The following is a 22,264-nucleotide window of genomic DNA, read 5'->3' on the forward strand; positions in this document are numbered from 1 at the left end:
ACAGGGTCTGAACACAGCCAAAGGGCGCATTAGAGGGGAAGAGAGGAGCCAAGGTTCAGGTGGAGTTGGAGGGGAGGTGGGGATTTTGCTTGGCATGGGAAACCTGTACTTAGCATAGTGTGTGTGTGTGTGTGTGTTTGTGTGATCTACGTGACGGAATGAAGTACAGCGACTGGCCCAGTTATGCCACCGCATCATTAGTGAGGTATGTAATCTCAGATTTCATCAGATCCCACAAACTATCTCTCTACCCTTCGGTGTGCACCTCACACCTGTTTCCCAACCTATGCGCGCACACACACACACACATATGCCCCTGTAAATCACAGCTTCAAAGTCTTCATTTGTTGGAGGCTTTAAATGTTGACAGTTGCCTCTGGCGTAAGCAGTGGGGCTGTCATAATAAGGTCAATAAACACTCACTTTAGCATGACTAGATGGCCTACTGTTCAGAGCGGGGATTATCACAGGTCTTCTGAGTCCAAAAGAGAACATGAATGTCAGCCAGGTAGGAAAGCCACACCCATGTTTTCTCCATTGTAGGGATTTCTCATGCATGGTCGGAGGAGCGCTGATTAAATCTAATCTTCATTCCAGAGCCTGATTCTTTTATAGTGGGGAAGCTAAGCAGAACCATTTTTAGTTCCTGTTAGTTCAGCATAATTAATGGCCTCTGTGTCCTCTTTCATTACCCATTAAACTCCACTGCACCACACAGCTGGTTTGCTACTAAACCACAAGGATTAGAATTCCTTTTGGGGGAGTGATAAATGCGTTGCTTCCTTTTTCATTCCTTTTTCGGTGGTTGAGAAAAACAAATACTCTTGCATGCACACACACTCACACACACACAGCTCAGCGTTTTAAATCCCTCGCTGCATTATGGTCACTGCATTATGTGAATAGAAGAAACTTTCACAAATGTAGGAAATGTAGGAATGCAGGGCACAACCTGGACAACACTGAAAAAAGGCAGAACAGTCACATGACTTTTTAATGTGGAAACGGATTTCGAATCAATGTGTCGAATAGTTCTGATATTAATGGCTAATACAATTATTTAGGCTTGTATATCTGCTCATCTGATATTGTACTACCATGTTTATTCATTTATTAGCTACAGAACCACAAGTATGAAGACCTGACATTGACAAAGGCATTGCCTTTTTGGGTAAAGGACCTAGGGATAGTTTGGAAAATGACAACTCTCTCATTTGCAGTGTGACATAACTAGCTACATCATTTCTTCCACTTTACCTCACCTATGGGGTCATTTTAACATCTGCACACACACCACTTACAGCTGAAGTGTTCATAAACTGTAGGTTTGATTGTAGAAAAATAGTTTTTATATTATATATTTCCCTCAAACACTTTTTTACTGTAATACAGCAAAAAAAAAAATGAATATGTTGCCCCCTATGGGGATTCTCAGAAGAGCTTGCAATGAGTCCAGCCTGTGTCTGCATAGACAGACAGGTATAACCCAACACCATTATTTGACTCTCAGTCAAACATATTTTCCTAAATATTCAATTTAGGAAAGAGTGGGGATTGATGGGAATGTTCAAATAGATTGCCGTGGACTGATGTTCACAGCAATATAAAAATTCACTTCCTCCAATCCATGCATGATTAACAAGGAGTAATATCACACTTGAAGGTCTAGGCACCTTCCGACAATTACATATATTCCCCAGTGCTCTCATTCAAACGAAATCAATTTGGGCGGGCGTTCATGAACTCCCGTTCCGTATTTCATATCACATTTTCTGATCCTGATTATGGATATTACTGGGGTGGATATGTGAAATAGAAATGTTTCAGAGCAAAATGATTAAAACATGGCTGCCATCGGTATGCCAGCTGTAGCTGATAACAGCTCTGCAATAAAACCTGCACCGCTCTCATCGTACAAGGCAATATTCACAGCGTATCAATTTCATAAAAAAAAAAAAAGCATAATAGGATGTTAATATTCTAAAATGAAAGGCATTTCGCTGGCAGTGGTGAGTATACTGAAGCATCAGTGAAGTATCAGTGGTTCCGTTTCTTTAGCACAGACTAACCCATGGCCTGCAGAAGAGCAGAGTACTGCAGCCTACTCCTGCTGAGAGCTACGGGCCAATCTGCTCGCATTCATCGAGCTCTAAAAAAACCCACCTCGTGTAGGACGTGCGTGGATCGAGCACTGGGCGCTGAAGTACGTGTTGAAAGGGGCAAAGTCCTCCAAAGAGCTCCAGCTCCAACGGCTAGTTTGACAGCAGCAAGGAAGTGGAAGAGAGTCAGTCATTCTGGCTCGGGTTCAGCGCATGGACAGCGGCCTGTGTAAATCCAGCTCTGTTTTTTCTCCCCCTTTCAGAGAGGTTCCACTGCTTTGAGGGGGTAAAGAGTAGCCTGTAATTCATGGGTTTGGCCTACCACAGCCTTTGCCAACCCCACATCCTGTGGGCAAGGCCTGCTCCGTAGGGCAAATCGGTTTACTTTACCCACTATAGCCTCCTTAAACTTAAATTACAGCTTGGAATGTTATTGCAGCGGCGTTATTTGGTGTAATAATTTGTCCGCTGAGTTGGCGCGTGTGAGCAACTTGCTTAATTTGTTATTCAGATGCTTTAACAGCTGTTTGGGAGGCTGCGATTCTTGGTGCGCCGCCATGCGAGGAAGCCATTTTAGAACACAAAGGGACCTTTCACCTGTCACTGAGAGCTGGCTTTTACGGCCCTGCGATTGAAACACTCCGAAGGGGGTTGAAAAGAGCTGTATAAGCCTTTTTATTAGGCTCGAACGCAGTCAACATCACAGACTTTCACAGCACTATTTATCTCTATTATATTGCTGTGTAATAAATCTAAAGCAGTGCCAATTGGCAGATATATGAAAGCATGGAAGATCTGTTACTACTTAATTAAAGAGGCACAGCTGAACAAAGGCATGACTGACCAAAAAGTCTCCCTAAAATGTGCATTCTTATTGTGTAGATCACCATCATCTGGACATGCTAACATTTCCATTGGCTGACAAACAGTCAGTCTGGCCCCAACATATGGAGTCTATGAAAAAAAAGGGCCTGTGATCTGCATCAACCAGTCAAGGCCCTGTCCATTCACATCCAGATATTTAGATTTGACTCTCCATCTCTAGCATTTCTGAAAACTTCTCTGTCCACGTGAGAACAGCGAAACAGCCGTAAAACACTGGGAGCTGGAGCATGTGTGGGGAGTCCATCTGGGAGAAGAACCAGCAGTTGCAGCTACCTTACCTTGCTCGCACATTTTCCACCTCAAGTAAGCAGCCCGGTAGCACTCAAGCTGAAAAGCGTGTTCAGAACTGAGTAGAAGCTAAAGCTAACGCTAACAAATACATGCTATAACCTAAAACAGAGCACATTCACCTCAATATAAAATTGTTATTTCACATCATTAGGCGACAAACCACTACACACATGCACACACACACAGTGCCTTGACTGTGTTGGAAAGGAACTGGGAGCTGATTGGTCAGGGAGGAGAGTCAGGCCGGATTTTAAGATATTAAACACACTATAAAACTAGAAAAGTCTCCACTAAACTAAATCACTCAGTCCAGAATGTCTCATTATAGAAACTGCCACTGAAAATAAGAGGATTTAACTGAAATCATTCATCAGTAGAGCATCTTATCTAACCTGTGTGGCTGTATTATTTATACAAACACAAAGATCGGAACGGTATCGGTTGATCTGGTCAGCCCTGTATTCTACCCTCACAATTTAGATGATCCAGTGACATTCAGGGGTAAACTGTACACAGGACAAATCCGCATGCCCCACCACAGGACGCTCTACCAGCTATTTTCCCCTACAAAATAACCTCAGTTACCAGTATGTGCACGACTTCAGAGCTCCACTGTCTGTCTTTCACTCTTTCAGAGACACACCAGGCCTTCACACCACTCCTTCATCATACACAGAAACCTACCTGTGGTTGTGAGGAGCCGGTGGCGCTCTCTCCACCCTGTTTGAACAGTACACCCATGAAAAACATGCCAACCACCCGCAGGGTAGGGTATGGAGAAACCTGCCTTGGCCCTGCCTCAATGCCACCCACATTTTAGCAGCAGGAGGAGACCCACCGATCAAATGAATGAGGAAATGCGCCATTTTGCGGCTAGGTCTATTAGGGGCTGGCGTAGCTGGCAGTGGTGGAGACGGGTGGATTAGCTGACTTTAATAGCTGGCAAAGCAGCTCTGGAGCCGAGCTGAAGAGAGAGAGGAGGAACAATACGGCACATTAGAGAGGCAGCCAGCTAACACGAAGTGGAAAGGGAAGGGGGGGGTGGTAGAATGGGAGGGGGGGGGGGGCAAAAATGCAAGAGTTCTAATTAGCATTCATTAACAGTGGGGAGGAAAGAGCGATTATGGTGTTTAAGGAGTGCATTAGCTAATGCTGCTTTTTTTTTCACATGTCAGCAGATCTGAATTGGAGCAGTGTGTTGCCACATCAAAAGGAGTTTGTGTTGTGCTAACAGCGCTGGCCTGGGAGTGCAGAGCGGGGGGTGAGGGGGTTGAGCTCATTGGTGATCTGAAATGATGCTCGGTCCTTCCTTTGTTTTGTTTTGGGTTCAGGCAGCCTCAAGCTTAACTAAGGGAGGTTGGAGGCTGACACTCGCCTCAGATGTTAAGCCTGCTGATCCGTATCAGACAGCACGAACCGCACACACACACACACACACAAAAGCAGGAAAGAGGCAAGAAAGAACAATGCCCATCGTTGCTGCTAACAGCTCGGTTGTTTTGAAATTCAAGCTAGCATCGCCCGGCATGGTTCGAGTCCAGACTAGTTTCGTATAGACTGGCCTATTGTTCAAATTAGCCTTCTCAGACTTCGGCATATCAGCGCAAATTGTTCGCGCTCGGGCCGTGAGTAAGGGAAAATATTTTTCTTTCGCTGCCGTGTTGACACTGTCCCAAGGCCTTGAGGAAATTGCTACAGGGGTATATAATGCTGAGCCGAGGCCTGTTCCCAGACGGTCAATATTAGTCTGTTTGTTTGCCAGGGAGGCCTATAGATTAAAAGAGACAGGCTAGCAAGCCTCGTCTAAACAGTGCGGCGCTGTCATGGAGTAGTCAATCTTTTGCCCTTTATTCACGTTCTGTAACGAGACATGGAAGTCAAACATTAGTCAGCCTCCTGTTGTTATTAAAGCATTCACCCTGCACAATCAGTTCAATGCTGTGTTATGATTCACGCTGAAAGCCTTCAGTGTTTGTAGGGGGGCCGAGGGGGGGGTGTTTGGGGGGTCACGTGACAGCCACTGTTGATTCTCCTACATGAACTGTTTGCTCAGCTCTGCACGTATAAAGCAGCCGTGATTGGGGAGTGGATGTGTGTTGATACGGCCGCACAGGTGGGGTGTTGGGTGTGGGACCAGTGATTCACTCAGACAACCGACCGACCTGGGGTCAGCCTTCTGCGGCCCTTGACAAACCAGCCTCCACCAGCAGCCCTGAGAAGATGTAGTGAGCGGATAATCCCGGGGCTTACTGATATCCGCGCGTAAACATACACCATTAAGACAGTAGTGAAAAGGGCGGTTTTAGAGGATCTCCTCGTCTCTCCACACGTTTGTTGTTGCTGCTGCCATGATGATGGTCACGGTTCATGCAGAGACACTTAGGAACAAGGCACTCCTCTTTTTCTTTCTCACACACACACACATATATATACACTCCACTTTTTTCCTCCCCCACCCGCCTCCAGCTCTAACCCTGGTGTGTGTACCCTGCTAATATTGACTCTCCTGGCTAACACTGCCTCTATTGAGCCCAGCCATTCACACTAATGTTTGACTAGCATTAGAACATCATTGAGATAACAGGCTGGGTGAGCAGCGAGCTGCGCACTAGAGCCACGCTGCTAATGAAGACCGGGAGAAGAGCGAAGCTGATGACGAAGGCCTGAGAGGCAGGAGTAGGAAACCAGAAAGATGGATGGCCACTTTTTTACACAGGCTTACAGTGTTTACCGTGCTACAGTGCTAACGTTGACTTATCGAGGCTTTCCTCTCTGCAGCGGTTGTTTGGCGAGAAAGGGCGACCGAGGCTTACAAGGATGAGGGCAGGAATGAGTGGAGAATTTGCTCGCTGGCGCTAGCTCTCGCTGCCCCTCCGTTTGTCGGATAATCTCGACGGAACACTTGCTCGACGCGCATTCCCGTCGGGAATGGATTTCTGGATCAGTTTCGCCCAAAGAACAGTCCCCCCCTTTGTGCGGGGCGACTGACTCATTTAGCTCTAGCAATTGAGCCTGCACAGGCCTAGCACGGCTCATGGAGCTGCTGGATCGCCACCAGCAGAGGGGGAGATGAGCCGAAGCTACGCGCAAGGGGCTGGTGCTGCCATCTGCTGGTTATAAGCAGGCCTAGTGCCTGCTGCTGGCTCCGGTTCACACCGTGTTTGAATTGCCTCGGGTTATACTTCCACTCAGCCATGTAAGCTAAATGAAGCACATATAATGCAAATGAGAAAGAGGGAAAGAGAGAAAGAGAGAGAGAAAGTGGGAGAGAGCGAGCTGAACAGCCGCCCGGGCTTCTGCCGTTGGAGGCAACAGAGGGAGATGTCAGCATTTTTTTTTTTTTTCTCTCCAGCATGTGAAAAATCTGTGCTATTGCTGAGGGGAAGGATAGAGGCCATTTAGCATGGGGAAATATTCATGCTGTTTTATCAGGACAGAGTAAATTAGTTAAAGATTAATGGTGTAATGTTTTCTTATCGTAAGGTTGTTTAAACGTAAGATGGAGGATGATACAAGCCAAATTTTCAAAGCTAAATATATGTGGTTAGATCTGCCTCAGAAGAGAGATTGTGACTGTAGCTCGTCTGGAGAGTCAAACGTATAAGTCAGCAGATCGCGTGATAACAGGGGAGTAGTCTATAATGGCCGCGAGTCAGTTCAAGGAATTGCTGTTTAAAGACCTATAAAGATGCCTTAGAATGCATTTCTTCTTTAATATAAATAAATATTGATTATGTGATTTTGGCTGGGCTGGGAAATGCTTAGATGCGGTTTTACAGGCCTATTTACAACCCTGTTATTTGCTGTTTAAAGACTGGCAATCATATCACATGACCTTTCGTCACCTTACAACCAGATGTGTTACTGTTTGACATTTTCCTGGTATAATAACCTATAGATGTTCCTTAGAATCAATTTATACTTTAATATCAATAAACATTAATTATGCCATTTTAGCAGGGCTGAAAAAGTCTTATTTACAACCCTGTTATTACGCCCCAGAGAGAAACACTGTTTTTCTTTTATGAAGGGCTTTTATTTCCTATTGTTTATGTCATTGAGACAACTCACAAGAGCCTTACCTAGCCTAGCCTAGCCTAGCTTAGCTTAGCTTAGCTTCATAATAAAAAAAAAAAAAACATTATTTTTGTAAATATTCCAGAGTCTCCTGAATCTGTGTCCTCTCTGCACGGTATGCAGATAAAATGGTTATAGCCGGCCAGCTGGGTTAGCCTTTAGCCTAGCATTCACCTGCTAAACTGCGCCAAGTGGTGAGTAGTCTACTGTGTTGTGGAAACGGTCGTTTTTAGTGGAGGTACGCACACCAGTGCCGACTCCACACTCTGAAGACACCGATCGCTGTTCAGTTCGTCAGCACACCATGCAAATTTTTAATATTACATTAACTTAGAGCCAGAGCTATACCACAAAGATCAATCATATATTACTGGTGACTTGCAATTTATATCAAATGCAAGAATTCCAATATTTGAAAAGAAACTTTTCACTTGGAGTAGGCTGGCTCTGTACAACTTATTGACGCCACGTCTTGCTTGCGAGAAACTCCCTTGTGGGTAATGGATGAGGAGAAGCTTATCAATGAAGTGGAAGTCACCAGTCACAGAATTTAAAAGATAACCACAAACCATCTTGAGCTTGAAGTCAGTTTAAACTTGAACAGGATCTCTTGTATAGAAGGTTCGTTGGTGATCCTACTTCTGGACAGGCTTAAGCCTTTTTTCATGGTGTCAACTTGATGAGAAGTTGATGGTGATGCTAAAAAAAAAAAACAATAACACACAAAGCAAAATTTTTACCATAGAAACTACCTGAGTGAAAGCCAGATAAATCCCTGACTGACTGTGTTCATTAGCCGACGGTGGCACACAAATAGTATTCGTCTTGCTTTATTGGCAGTGGCTGAGCTGCAACAGAACTGTGAGATGTTTGTTGAGGTAGTTGTTTGGCTCATTTATGGCTTTTAATGTCAGGTTTAACATGCATTTGGAAAGTTGCTATGTGTGATATTACTGACTAATGTAGCGTGAGCATGTGTTTACAGCGTAAGTGATCTGCAGAGTCAATCTGCCGTGCCTGCTTCCCCCCCGAAATGTAAAGAAAGCTGCTACATTTGGTTTAAGGAAACAGAACAAACTAGACTCAGACTGGTATACAGAACCTGTCGATGGAAATACACATCTGGACAAAAGTATTGGGACACATGTTTGTTCATTGTTTCTTCTGAAATCAAGTGTATTGAAAAAGAGCTTATCCTGCTTTTGTTGGATGATCACCACCCCACCTTATCCCAACTCATCCCAGAAGTATTAGATGGAGCACCAACCATCATTCCACAGAACAAAGTTCCACTGCTCCACAGCTCAAACCTGCCATCAGGCATGGTGCCATAGGTGCATGTAGACCAGGTGTGTGTGTGTATGTGAGAACTTGCGCATCTATGTCATTAGCTTACCTTTATAAAAAAAAACATTATATTTGTAAATATTCCAGAGTCTTACTAAATGGTATTGCTGTCCTTTCTGTGTCCTCTCAGCATGGTATGCAGATAAAATGGTTATAGCCAGCCAGCTGGGTTAGCCTTTAGCCTAGCATTCACCTGCTTAACTGCAGGTGCTATGCATTTATCAAAACGATGCATTTATTATCAGCTGAATGCATTTATTAGAACGAGGTGTCCACAAACATTTGGCCATATAGGGCAGATAAAAGTGTGAAGATTCGAAGATTTGCAGCATTGAGCATAGCTGTCCAATCAAACACTGTGACAAACCATGATACTGTTACAACTAGGGGTGTAGGAATCTTCTGATATATTGAAGTATCGCGATATTATTATGATTATCAAAAACTATGATTGTCAATTTTTAATAATTTGAAAAATAAAAATTTGCATAAATTTTTATTAAAAAAAAAAAATGTATGTATATTATATGCTTAAATTGTATGCATACACTCCTAACACAATACAGAGGTAATGACGTTTAAGCCTAATTCAGGACTATTGACAGATAACTAAAACAAGAAAAACTAGCCCAGATATGCTTATATGAGCTGCACATCCAACATACAATAAAACACGCCCTACAATAAGCTCATTGTTTGCTATCGGTGCTCTCCATCTCTACTCATAATTGCCTGGTTTGTTTGCACTCGGCACAAAGAAACAAGGGACGCTGTTTTACGTCCTTGTTGAGAAACATTTCCTTGCTTTTTAACTGTTCCCAACAAGCCCTGACTGATATGATAGTAGATAAATATTGAAGCTGGCTGGAAGGATGGAATGAGTCATGTGAGCCGAACTCTCTAGTGCTGCCCATGCACTCCTCAGAGGAGTGGGGAGGGTGGAGCGAGGGGTAACATACTGCACCTCCTGAGAAGCTTCTCAGCAAACACAAGCAGCTCCACAGCTCTGACCAAACAAGCTCAATCAAAAGGAGACTTTTCTGAACCGTGTTAGCTCAGCAAATCCAGCTCTCTCTCTCTCTCTCTCTCCACATACACACACACATACACAGGGCTTCAAAGTACAGGACCACCGCCTCTCTAACCTTTGATGCATTGTGCATCGATCGTGGGGGAGAGCTCAGCGATGGATGCCCTCACAGGGATTAGTGGGGCATGGGCCTGAGCCGAACACCAACGCTGCCACTAAGCTGCTGCTTTTCTCTGGCTGCCCTGCCCCTGGGATCCACACACAGGGGGGGGCTTACATCTGAAATGTAGAAGGACCTGATCATAGACACATACAGTAATGGTGGGACTGTAATTATAGATTATGATAGTAATTATGTAATTTACTGATTGCTTACTGGTCAGGTAATGATTGTGGGGTTTTTGAAAAGGCAAAACAATAGGATGTATGGATTTAACTGGACAATAACAATCACACCTAGTCACTACTGAACTACTGAAATCTTTCAATGTGGCACAAATGCACATAAACAGTGTACAGACTGTACAATAATCAAGTTTAAAATAGGCATTTTTATTATGTACATTGCCACCCAATTACTGCAGATTCAGTAAGCATGAATAAACTATGAATTAGCTTCACAGTAGTTACTGAACAAATAATTGTAATTACTGGATAATAAAGATTAAGATTTAACACTTGAACTTGAAGCCTTATTATTCAAACGCTACTATAAATGTAAATATAATTTTTTTAAAAGATGAAAGCTGTTACTATTACCAACACATATAGTACTACTAACTACTACGATATTTTCAGAAACTATTGATACTTTAGCAATTGTGAAATATTTGGTAGTAACTATAAATAAATATGTAATTACTAATAATATTTCAATAATGACTTGACTAAAAATGATTGATAACTATTAAGAGATATTTGGAAAGTACTATAAAAAACTGTATCTACTCTACATAAATCAGTAATGACTATAAAAAATGAAGTAGCTACTTTACATAGTTCTGTAATTCTTAGAAATGTAATTCTTAAAAATAAATATTGTGACATTTAGTGATTACTATAAATGATTCAGTAATGACTATAAAAAATGCAAAAGCCCCTTTACATAATTCAGTAATTACTGTGAGATATTCAGTAATTCACTAAAAATAATTATTCAATTATTATGTGATATTTATTAATGACTATGAATGATTCAGTAATTGCTATGGATCATTGTGTAAATACTAATTCAGTAATTATCATATTAAAAAATAACTACGGTAAGATATTCAGTAATTAGTAAAGAGTAATACCATATATCAAATACCATAAAGCTTTTTAGCAATTACTGTAAATGATTTAGTAATTATTATGATATATGTAGTAATTACCATGAATGATTTAGTAATTACTATGAGATATTCAGTTAGTACGAATTCAGTAGCTACTATACATAATTCAGTAATTACTGTAAATAACTACTATAGGATGTAAAGCAATACAAAAATTCAGTTAATACCATGAGATTTTTAGTGATTACTATGATTAATTGAATAAATTACTATGAATAATCCAGTAACTACTATGGAACTAATATATAAACTAATGTTTTATGGTAGTCGTTAACCAAATGCATGAATAGGTTTGGCTTTAATTTACCAGTCTAAAAGAACTGATCTACATTTACTGTGATTTTTAATCCAAATGTAAAGACAGTCAGTGTAGTCATTCATCCAGCAAGGCTAGTCTGTTATTACCATCTCACACTGATGATTGGCCTCTACCAACAGCATGATGCTCACCGCTCCTAGCCCTCTCTCTCTCTTTTCTAACACCCCCTCAAACTGCACCCACAGTGTCACTCACACATTGTTTCACCGCACTCTCAAAGCAAGTGTGCTAAGTTAGAGTGACACTGTGTTGTTGTGCGTTCTTGTCTTCATTGACAATTGCAATAACCTGTCAGGGAACAATGTGTTTTCACCTGCAGACAGCTGGTTTGACAGGCCTCATCAAACCGCGTGTTTACAAACCGGCTTCTCGCCAACAGGCCGCATCAAACGCAATTGCCATCAGCTGCAAGATGGCAACTTTTGTATCCAAGCGACGGCGGACAACATAGCATAAGCAATCAGATCCACATTGATAAAAGGTCAAAATATGGCTAACCAAATATGCCAGATAGCAGGTTGTATGGAAGTGGTATCGCTGGGGCTGGATAATTGACTTGGCGCTGTCACTGTGGATGTCACAGCTTGCCTCTCAGGCAAATGAAGCACTGTTTGACTTCTCATGTAAGTTAATTAGACCTGCGGTGCCCTGTTATCACTTGATCTAACAGATTTAGACATGCAATAAACAAGACATGAAATGCCAAGAAATGTGCTTTCTAACCCAGGGGCTAGAACAGTTAAAAACAGTCTGCCAGTTTTTACAGATTCCACATTCCAACAGCATCAGGCTTCACACCCAAGCTTTTCTCCCTTGCTTTAGTATTTAAATGATATTGTAGGGGGGGTTTTCCAGCTACAGATGAGTACTACTGTACTCATTAGCAATGTAACAATTCACAAAATCTATAATGATGTATTACTTTGAATAATTCAGTAACTAGGGTAAGACATTCAGTAATTAATGTAGATAATGCCATAATAGCAAATACTGTAACATTTGAGCAACTACTGTGCTATAATTTAGTAATTATTATGTGATGTTCAGTAATTACTATAAATAATTCCATGATTATTATGTGGTATTTAGTAATCATCTTGAATGATTCAGTCATTAATATGAATAATTCCATAATTATGTGATATTTTAGTTTCATAACTCTGCTTACATATTTGCTTAAATAGGGATTATGTGCAATGACTGGCTGTACAGTTATGGCCAGGAACTGAGGCAAACCAGTGGGCCTCATGAAACCAAAAGGCCTCATGATCCAGCACCACAATTACTGGAGGAAGCCGCATCCAGCTTGTTGTAAATGGGGGCTGAGGGGGTACTTCCAGGGAAAGTGAGTCAACGAGTATCAGTCATGGCAGACTGTCACCGCGATGAGGTCACAGCCTGTTAGAGTGTGGCCAGCACATGCATGGAGCTTCAAGAGAGCAAACAAACTACAGCTGTAGGTGGTTAGAGCTCCGCCAGGAACAAAGAATCAGACAGGAGAACAAGCCTGTTCTTCCTATTATGATGATATGCAGAATATGATTCAGATTTGTGCTTTCCACAAGAGCCGCTCTTGCATTTGACTGCATATGCTGGGAAGCATTGGTGCCATTTGTTAACCCAACACAGTTTGGAGTCAGGTGTTTATCTACGGTTACAACATTGCTCTGTTTTCCAGAATATGACGCTGGAAATATGGCGTGTAGCAAAGCAATGGCACTGAAACAGCTTTGTGTCATCAGCAGGCCCAAGCCATCCCACCAAGCACCCCTCAGAGTGCAACCGCTCAGATGACTCTCTCACTGGTAACAAGCTGTGAGCCGAGAAATTTAGCTGGACGCAGGCTGATTTTTTGCGTCCGTTGGTACATTTATGAGCAAATAAATCTGTCCGTTTTTGTTTGTTGAGAGGGAAAAGAGCGCCTGAATGAGGAGCATAACGAGGTGGAAAAGATCGTCTTTGCCAATATGGCATTTCCCCATTAGATGACAGTGCAGTGAAAGGTCAGAGCTTGTCAAATGGTCAAAAACAGCTGATGGAGAGTACAGTGTCAGCCAAGAGCGTTTTTTCTGGCCATCTTGCTGGACGCAGAGCTGTGAGGAATGCTGCGATCAGGCATTGGTATGCATGAGGGACGAGGGAGAAGCAAAGAGGAGCGAAGCGGCACAAAACAGCGAGATGAGCCCCCGGGGAGGCCGGGGCATGAGCGGCTCCGAATGAGAATCGGTCCGGCCTGTCAACACTCATCTGCATTTTAACCTCCCTTTGGAGTGACACGCTCGCTGGCGGGCAGCCTGACATATCGAGATGTAGAGCGAGAAAAGCCTGCTCTGGGCCTTCATTAGCCAAGCGCCAGGCTCATGCAGTATTTACAGAGCGGTCCGCTAATTGAGTTTTAATGTCAGTGACTGCTCCCCAGGACACACACGCGCAGCAAGGTAGATGGGACTTTAAAGGGCAGCCGTGCTTGTGGCTGGACTGCCGTTCAGCACCACGCGGTCTTCTAAACTGCGCAGGCCCGGAGGGGATGGAGCTGTGGCGACATGGAGAAGAAGAGAGAGGTCTGGCCCACTCATGAATTCATCCAGTGGTAAGCAGTAACTACTCACATTTACTCAGTTCCACCAAAAAGACTCCCGAGGCGAACATGCAAGAAGACTGTTAATCTCAATAGGATTTATCACTTTAATAGATAACAATATTTATAAGTTGTAAGTCTTTGGTGCGGGCCTCGTCATTGGCCCAGATCTCGTAACACCAGGACCCTCGCATACATGTAGCCTATAAATAAGCCTACCTTCGGAGAGACCAAACTGGTGGCAGCAGGGAGGAAAAAGGGGAAAGACAAACGTTGGCATCTGGCAGCAGCAAAGAAGGCGTGTAAGTCGCGTCCTTTTGAAGACAGGTATTGGTACAAGCTGGTGACTGGTCAGAGTACTGAGGGATGTAGCACTGGAGTCTCCTGGTAGAACTTGCACTAAACCCTGCCTATCCAAAGTGGAAAAACACAGTCATGCCCTGCAAGGACGTAAGTTTGATTTTGACATTGGTGGGGACATAAAAGCGGTCCACAGGGCAGTCCCTGGAAGCTTGGGCTTTTTGCATATATGATAGACTTCTGACCGCAGTTTCTTGTCAGCTAGAGCCTTTATGTATAGCTATGGTAGCCAACACACTCATAATGGGATTTTTTTTTGTCAGCATGTTCCCAAGACAATAATTACATAACTGTGATTATGTTAACTTTCTAAACAAGCAAACATTCATAAAAAATCATGAAAAAAGGGACTGACATTTAGGGTTTTAGTCTATACAAAACTCAAGTATATGTTAATATAGTATGTATGACTAAGTATGTTATAGAATATGTTATAGCATATGTTATAGTTTATGTTTTAGCATTTTGTAACGTTATCATTTAAATGCAGCAAGTGACAAACAAACTACTACCTGGCAGGATTGCGTCTGTCACCTCATAACACTGATGAATCATTATACATCATCAGCCTAACATTTGTCACAATTAGGGTTGCCACCTTTTCAACAAACCAAAACCGGACACGCCTACGCCCCAAACGCAGGAAAGGCTTATTACACATTAAGGCGCATTACTCAGTAACTTCAGGGACTTCTGTACAAACAGGTGGAGCTAATCTTCAGTAATAGAAGTTTGTAATAACGCTTTCGGCCCACCAACGGGACACAGGCTGTTTAAGGGGTTAGAGTCAAATTTCATCAGACTCACCCCTAACATTTCTCTATATAAGAATCTGTCTTTTTGGAAGAAAAGCAATGATAATAAAATGAATATATATACACATACATATAACAATATACATGAAAAACAGATATCCTGAAAACCGGACCGTCTGGGTGAAAACCGGATGGGTGATAACCCTACTTTACCTGTGACCCTACCTCTCCACCTGCCTCTCCTCCGTCTGAGCTACTACACGGGTGGGTTGTTTCTGTCACCTGCTAAAATAACACACACAGCCATATTAACATTGAGCAAAAACATGTATGGCTTTGTTGAGTACCACTATTACCATTAATGTTGACTCTACACACTTTTAGGGTTGCCACCGATTTGTATAATGCCTGTGGAATTGACCCACTTTTAATAATACAATGCACTGTCCCTGACTGAATCAGTACGAGGCATGGGTTCTGAGCACACAACTGTTGGATGGTGTCTCTTACTCAGCCTGTGTGCACATCTAGTTGACAGAGCTTTGGCACTAACATTTGTCATAATTAGGGTTGCCATCTTTTCAACAAACCAAAACCAGACACCCCTTAAAACGCCCCAAACACCCTTAAAGTCAAATTTCATTAGACTCACCCCTAACATTTCTCTAGATAAGAATCCACCCCCTCACATTAAAGCATAAAGGGAAAAATGGTGTGATTTATATATATATATATATATATATATATTTCTCCATCCTAAACATTTCGTTTAATTGTATATATATATATATATATATATATATATATATATATATATATATATATATATATAAGCATATATTTAAGCATGTAAAATATATATAAAATATATGACCACATCTATAAAATATAATATATATAAAATATATGACCACACTAAAATGTGAATGACGAAAGCAGGTAAGATTTGACTGTGCGACCGAAATGTTAAGGTGTCTGCATAAGGATATGAAAAAATGTCTGTTTAATGAAAATACTGCAGATTTACACCAACAAAATCCTTAATCACCTTTCTACTGTTTCTCAGCAGTCAGTGTCATATTCAAGCAGCAGCAAAACCTCAGACCGACTTTTCCCCAACCAGCAGATTAAAAACCTGTATTGCGTTTGTAGCCACTGTAACGATGACAGAAACTCATGTTAGCTCCAGTATTCACAGAAACAAACGTTTAGCGTGTAATGTAAAGTATAATTCAAGGGGAGCAACTGTACTGATAAAGGTAAGCTAAACAGAGTTCATTATTATGGTGGTGAAGCTGTTTTTTCACTGTGATTTGGGTTTGAAAGATGTCCTTTGGTCTCTGACACCAAGATCATAACAGCAGATCCTTGCTACCTGCAGTAATGACCCAGTAATGGGCGCCCATGACCCTGCCGCTGGTTCATCGGTTATCCTTCCTTGCTCCACTTTTGGTAGGTACTGTGTATGTGTGTATACTGAGGTCTCAAGTTTAGGAGGTAGCCAATCAGAACTGAGGTCATATACACAGCCAGTAAGAAAAACAACATGTTTAATACTGAGGCATAAAGAGAGGCTGGGAAATGGCATAAGAGGGATGTAGGATATGGACCCTCTATTTATATAAGGAGAGTCCTTTTCTGTTTCATTATAAAATATTCATGCAGTGTAAAGGGCAGCTGGTGCGCTCAAATAATGTAGAACAATAAATATAAAAAAAATGCAGATTCCTGATTTTGATATGGCAGCGACAATGTCCTGATATATCTCACTATAACACAGCTGGAGGGCTGACAGAAATCCTCAGCACAAGGCCCCGTAGGCCCTGTGGTCCAAATGCATTAATAAGTAAAAGAATCACTCAGCTATTGCTGTTTACAGCACCTCCGAAACAGCCTCGGCTGTGCACACAAGCAAACACCAACTGCAAACACTCATCCGCGAAGGTATGCATAAATTATATGATCATAACATAGACAAGCAGCAACAATCTTGCACACAGGAGACTCTTTCACTGACTTGCTAGAAGCTCAGTTCAAGAGTGCACTGTTTGCACACTAGGTCAAATATGCATCAAAAGCCAACAGGCAATTGACTGAGATGAGCCCCTCCCCCTCCCCCCATACCAAATTCCCCCAAAATTCATCACAATTGGGATGTGAGAGATGATTAGAGGCAAATTGAATATTTAAATAAAAGGAATTAATAGGAAAAGATAGGGCAAGACTATGTGCTCTGATTACCCTATGAGTAGAATAAACACGGAGGAATTTGCATCTCAAATGGTTCGACACTGAGAGATGCAGCGCTGTGGAGCTCATTAGAAGCTTGCTTTACTCCAAATTATTTTGCTAGTCCATCCCTCCTGCACCAGAAGATAGACGCTCGGGGAGGGGAAAAAAAGAAATTCTTTGTGGGAATTATTCATCCAAATAGCAGATAAACCATAGCAATCATTTATTTCAAAAAGCTAGGCTGACTAATTAACGGTGTGAATTCAAGCAGGAAGTTGGTGTTCCTTCCAACACGGTTAATTGCATTGATGTGTATTGTGCAGGTTAAAGGCTCAAATAGACAGAATCACTTTCGCTCCAGTAATATAACTGTTCCCTTTTTCAGAAATAACTGCCGGATTCAGTTGAGTAACCCTCCCCTGTGCCTAATCCAATTTAGCTTTATCATAAAATATTTAATCACCAGTGGACTTCTAGTGTTTCCTATAGGTTCTTTAGCATTTCCTAATGTGTGGTTTGCGGTTATTTTGCTTTTTATGTATTTAATAACTATGGTGTCTCTGCATTTAAGCGTCTATGAGATGTGGATGATTAGCTACACTGCCATCCAAAGGATTTTTTACAACAACTGTTTTAACGCTTGAAAAGGTTTGTCATAGGTTATAGAGAGGAAAATGGTCAGTATAGCATTTTAAAGGGGCAGGATGTCAAACTGTATACTATAGGCTGTACAGCTGTGTTGTGTCCTACTTCAAAAGAAAATACGCCCTAACCAAAACAAGAAAGGCCAATTCCAAAACCACCACAACTGTTATGTAGCAGTCCTGATGATGGGCAGCAAATGGGGATCCACTCTGGGCTAAAAGCTAATGCTAGGTAAGCCGCTTTTACCATCTCTTCTCTTCAACGTTCACTCCCTAGAAAACAAACTGGACTACCTCAGCTGACTACCCAACTGGAGCGAAACACCAACTGCAAACACTCATATATGCATAAATCACATGATCAGAACATAGACAAGCAGCAATCCCACATACGGGGGAGTCTCTTTCACTGGCTCGGCAGAAGCTCAGTTCAAGAGTGCACTGTTTGGACACTAGAGCTGTGTCCCAATTCAGGGACTGCATCCTTCGGAGGCATCTGAAAACTGAGTGCATCACAGCAGTGCGACTAGGCTTGTTCATTTGCGGCTAAAAACACTTACTGAGATTCACTGGGTGACCACTGCAGCCGGCAACGTTGGTAGGTGACAGTAGCGGCTTTTAGTGGCTGTCTCGTTTCAGTTCGGCCTTCACAGGCTACCGCATCCTTCGAAGGACGAAGCCCATGAATTGTATGCATTGGAAGCCAACAAACAATTGACTAAGACTAGCATTTTTTCTCACTAAATTCCTCCAAAAAGTGCTGCTAGGCTAAAAGCTCATTTTAGGTGATCAACTTTTACCATCTCTTCTCTCCATCGCTCCCGATCGGCTTATTTTTTCCACTGGTAAGACTTGAGAAAGCCAAACCTGGGGAAGCGAGTGGGGGCAAGGCTAAAAGCTAACCTGTCCACAATCTCTTTAGCTTACGCATCTATCTGGTAAGGTAGAATATTTAGTGTATTTGTTACAGTGTTAAAACTATGCTACTATTGCTATACTATTTTTTGACACACTAAAAATACAAAAAAACTAAAAAAAGTTACTGTAGCCTTTCTGTCAGCTCCACTCTCTGGATGTTGTTTCTTTAATACACTATTCTGAGTAGACTCTAGAAACTTGCTAAAAATCCAAGGAGAACAGCAGTTACGAAAAGACCATGCCCAGACTCTGATACTGACACCACATTTAGTTCTTTCTGATGGTTTAAGTGTCCATTATCTGAAGTCTGTATGATTTAATGCATAGCACCGCTGCCACACAATTGGCTGATCCAGTAATTGCATTAATGTATAGGTGTACAGGTCCATCCATTCCAAAGCACTAGCCTAAAGTTCCTGTGTGCAGAAATCGTCAGTATATGTGTTGGCCGCCTGCTCGGGCCTGCTCTTCCCTGCGTTAGTCACTCTTCAGTGCGCTCGGATTGAAAAAGAACCGGAGAAGCAGCAGTAGATGAGATAGCTGCTATCAGACTCAGCCTGTCGAGCTGAGAGAGTGTCGAGGCCCTGAGTTGTTCTCAAGGTTTCTCCTGAGAGAATTGAGACCTGTACACTTACTCCAACCTAATCGACTCCTCCGAGCTGGAGACAAGCTCAGCTGAAGGCCACAGTCGAAAGAGCAGGTGGTTTGAAACGGTCATCATCTTATCGGGGTGAAGCTACGGGTGGTCCAGTCTCTATTCATAAATCAAGGCAGTTCGAAAATTGGGTAGAGGAATTTGGCATTGGTAAGTCCTTTCAGTCTGAAGTTACAGCCAAGGGAGAAAGCCAAATATTGGGAAAAACGCCTTGAGTGAAAAGGAACACCAGACTTCCTGACTGTTTATCAAGGGGTTTCACTTCAGGGTTCTTCAGAGCTGGGATCCAGTCAACATTATTTCAGCAGTCTCCAGATCCTTAATTAACTCATTCAGGAAAAGAACAGAACTAAGACTATGTAAGGCTGGGTTGGGTTCCCCAATCATTTTCTTCAGAAGGTCGCCATTCCACTGGATCGTGTGCAATAAGCTTGGGTTGAAACAGACCTATGTGTGGAGGTAGATCTCCAGTAAAAGGCTTCAGAACCACTGCCCTGCCCCTACCAGCCAAAATTCTGAATACCCATCGTTAATACATCCCCAAAAGCATGTAATACTCGTAACACTTTTTCACATCTTTCCCGGGATTAAAGAACTTCGTTTGGCCAAAAGCAACAAGCTCTAAAGGTGGATTTGTGTACAAACCAAAAGTAATAGGTAGTCAGCCAAGCATGGCGACAGCAAAGCAATTTCACCAACGTAATTGAATTCAGACTTTAGACCAAAAAGCCAATGAGGGAAAATAGTGGCCATATAATCTGTCTGAAAATGACTGAAATATTTGTTTGTTTGTTTTTTTTTTACAGTGCACTGTACTACTGGCCTGTGTGTGACCCTGTGGTCAGCATCCCTTCTGACTATTATTATTATTATTATTATTATTATTATTATTAAACGTAATCAGTTCCTAGAAAGAGGAACCTTTTAGCCGGTGTGTTTGAAGGCCAGGGACAGGTTTATTAAAGTTTGGAGAGTCTTGACATGATTTACACATTTATAGTCAATCAGTGATTGATTTCATACAAATAGTCCATGAAGGATCACCTAAAGCCTGTCCAGTCATGTCAAAATTGTAGCTTTTCTATCAGGATCTAAACTGAATTTTAAATGACACATTTAGCTGCTTACAAAACGACTGAACTGAGCATAAAGAAGTGCTAGTCAAGATTCAAGAAACAGGGCCTCCAGTGATTAAGTAGGTGTCCAACACTGGAACCATTTCTTTCCACCTTTTATTCACACCTGAACACAAAACACACCTCTAGGAGCTCTTTTTTTTCCAGAGAGACGTATCGTCTAATCATGCTACCCAAGCACTCTATTCTAACTCTCTTCTTGTTAAAGCAGTGCTGTTTGGCCAGAGCAGCCATCAAACTTCTGACAATTAGCTAGCTACTTAATAGTGAAATTATTTTTATTAAGTGATATGTCTTTGTAATGAGCTCCCATGAGTTTATTTATGAGTCAGTACCTGTGTTAGGTGGTTGGCACCATTAGCTGGAGCTGATCAGTACAACTTATATGTCTCCGATGGAGGTTCACCCAAAGCTTTACTGTACTCAGCTCTCTAAGTGATAAATCTTTATCTACTCCATTTGTTACATTTTTTATATTATCTGTCACTAAGAGTTCAGTGCATTGTAACGTCCAACTTCATCCTTTTTGTGTAATTGCGTCTATGGTCGTGAAGTTTTTTGGCAGTGTGTTTTTGGCTGCATCCATGTAGTTTTAGCTGGAAACCTGACATAATTTGCATGGAGGAATTTGGGGACAGACCCCATGTCCTGTGCACTAGTTTTTCTCAGGCACCTAATAGACATGTGCTGATGCCACTGCTAAACATATTATTTTTTATTGCTTTTTTTATACATATTTTACAGTTTTGAATTAGCAAGATAAGGCAGAGAAAATCAACTAATGCTCCTTGACTAACTGGGCTCAAATACAACACTAAGAATAAAATGTACTGTTAATCAGCTAACTTCATGCTATACATGCTCACCACAGGTTAACACTGACCATATGACGACAACAAAGTGGAGCACATCACTGCACTGATACAAAGCTGCTGTCTTTCCTCCAGTAACGGTGGTGTCCCTAAAGCAGCTGCATGCGCACACACACACACACACACATATATATATATGCACACACTAGTCGATTTCAAAAGCACTCCGTTTACCGCACATTTATGGCCATTATGTGAAATGAAGCACCGTCTGCATTTCACCAAGGCTAAGCTGGATTTGATGCATTCATAAAGCAAACACTCCCTGACAATCCAGACAGCAGATTTTTCACCTTTCATTTGTGAGTCTTATTTACTTGCACACTTTTAGAGTTGGGTTGATTGGAGTGGGCATGAGCAAAACAGAAGCTCGTTTATTAAAGGCTTGGACTGTTGCAGAGTGAGATTACTACCAAATAAATATGCTACAGATTTCTATTGCTAGTCATTTTTGCTATGTTGACCATGGAAACATAAAAAGAAAAGAAGAGGAAAAGCCCCGTTAAAACCACTTATGCTTGTGGCAGTTGACATATACTCATCATGAACGTGTGTCATGGCAATTTTGTCTTTTCAGTTGTTTATTTAAACTTTTTTTCTGGGGCAGAATGAGTGTACAACTTACATCTTTAATATAAAACAAAACAAGAATTCGCTGCACAAGTTGAACGAGAGGCTGCAGTCAAGAGGTATTGAACCCCAAGAATGCTGCAACAACTGTTAAGCACAGTG

Source organism: Salminus brasiliensis, chromosome 13 (assembly GCF_030463535.1).
Source record: "Salminus brasiliensis chromosome 13, fSalBra1.hap2, whole genome shotgun sequence".
NCBI lineage: Eukaryota > Metazoa > Chordata > Actinopteri > Characiformes > Bryconidae > Salminus > Salminus brasiliensis.